Here is a 2,500-nt window from a genome sequence, read left to right on the forward strand (position 1 = left end):
CGAAAATCAAAATTGTAAATAAGAGTTATTTTTGATAAACTGAGCACACAGGGGTGATTTAAATAGTTACTTTGACCGACTCAATTTTTTTCTCAAATTAGAAAAGTGCCTTATTAACCCTTAACGGGGGTATAAAGCTCAAACTGCTCTCTTGATAACACTGATGAAACTATGGCGCATTGATATGAACGGTGAACAGACCATTTGGCTGAACAACTTTACCAACTGTACATTATCACTTTTTAACGGACACCCTGCAGCCAATCAGAATCGAGTATTCACCCAGACCATGGTATAAGCAGTAATAATAGTCTAACAGTAGTGATTGACATTGTAGTGTGTAGTGTGTATAGTAGAGCCCGACGGATATATCGGTCGGCCGATAACCGATATATCTAGTACAGGGGCACTCAATTAAAATTCATAGAGGTCCAGTTAGAGAAAATGTCCTCAAGCAAAGGTCCGGAACATTGTAACGTAGATGCGTTATGATTCAGTGCCATTGAACTTAGGCTACTTCAATGATTGCAGTAGCCTAATGGTACAATGTCTGTATGTAGTCAACGACTAAGTGTTAAATCAAAATAAACATCAACAATGTTTATTTAGTTTTCATATTTAACTGGATTAATTATAAATAACTAGCCTACACTAATAATAAATACATGTTCTTTTCTCATTTCAAGTAAAATAATGGCTGCATTTAAAAATAACATACAACAGAGTGCTTTGGGAAAATGTGCATCTTAAGTGCTTTAATTTGAGAGAAAAAATCCCCTTTTCTTCCCTTTACGCCACCTTTTCTATTGAGAGAAGTGAGCTCCCTATCTATCTATCTATCTATCTATCTGTCTGTCTGTCTGTCTGTCTGTCTGTCTATCTGTCTGTCTCAATGTCTGTCTCTATGTATCTATCGGTCTGTCTGTCTGTCTCTATGTATCTGTCTGTCTGTCTGTCTATCGATCGTTCGCAATGCAAACGTCACATGACGTTGGGCAGTGAATGTGTGAGCGTGCCCTCAGTCTGGATTTGAGTGTGTTTGCTCGTGTGGCACTTTCACAGACAGGTTAGGATCGCATCGCACTTCACATGAGACATACTGCCTGGTTTTGAGCTGCCCGTGAGAACAATGAATGAACATCTAAGAGTCTGCCTGCTCCGGATTAAAACAAAATCTTTGTTTTTGCGGTCTACTCGTTTCTTTTGAGCACGCCATGTGAAATGACTTATATCTCTCGCATATCTCCGAGTCTCTCGCCTCTACTTCGTCCATGTGTCACTGACACTCTCTCACCTGCAGCACTGGAACCGACTGGAACGGGCAGAATCGAATTGGATATTTGATTGGCTGAGTAGCATCACGTGTGATAATTTACAGCGCATGCATTGGTCTGTGAGCTTCCTGGCAGATAAACCAGTACCGTAAAGGGTAGAAAAGCATGTGCCGGTTAAAAAAGAAAAGCTCCGTGAAATGTAACAATTCTCAATGATTTATAGGTTATAGGGCTCGGTCCGGATAGGACGGCGTCTGGGTCCGGATGCGGACCGGAGTCCGGACTTTCAGGATCGCTGATCTAGTATATCGGCCGTTATGGCCTATATAGGCTATTAGGGGTGGGAATCTCTAGGCACCTCATGATTCCATTCCATTCTGATTCAGAGGGCTACGATTCAATGATAAAACGATTACCGATGCATCGATGAGTCCAGATGGATCAACGAAACGAAACGAAACAGAATGTTAAGTTCACGGATCCAGATGGTTTTAACCAGGCTAATCAGCATCGGCCTGGATTGGACTCTGCTGTGTATAGCCTACTATCAATACATGGACTCTACTGTGTATAGCCTACTATCAATACATGGACTCTACTGTGTATAGCCTACTATCAATACATGGACTCTACTGTGTATAGCCTACTATCAATACATGGACTCTACTGTGTATAGCCTGCTATCAATACATGGACTCTACTGTGTATAGCCTACTATCAATACATGGACTCTACTGTGTATAGCCTACTATCAATACATGGACTCTACTGTGTATAGCCTGCTATCAATACATGGACTCTACTGTGTATAGCCTACTATCAATACATGGACTCTACTGTGTATAGCCTACTATCAATTAGGGGTGTCAAAAATAATCGATTATACGATGCATCGCGATGCGGACGTGCACGATTCTGCATCGATTAACAAATATCAAAAATCGATTATTAAAAAAAATATATATATATTTATTTTTATTTTTATAATCAAATAAAATAGAATGTAAGTACATGCAGTTGTTTATTTTAATTATGGATGATAATACAATGCAATTCCAAATGCACTTTTATTTTAAAAGTAGCCACACAGTGAGAAAAAAGAAAGTGAGAAAAAATAAATCATGTATTGCGGAAAAAGTGATGCATCGATTTAAGATGCATCGCGATGCATCGTGATGCATCGTTTAATCGAATCGAATCGAATCGTTGACAGATGAATCGTAATC

This window comes from Poromitra crassiceps (genome assembly GCF_964638095.1).
Source record: "Poromitra crassiceps genome assembly, chromosome: 3".
Classification (NCBI taxonomy): domain Eukaryota; kingdom Metazoa; phylum Chordata; class Actinopteri; order Beryciformes; family Melamphaidae; genus Poromitra; species Poromitra crassiceps.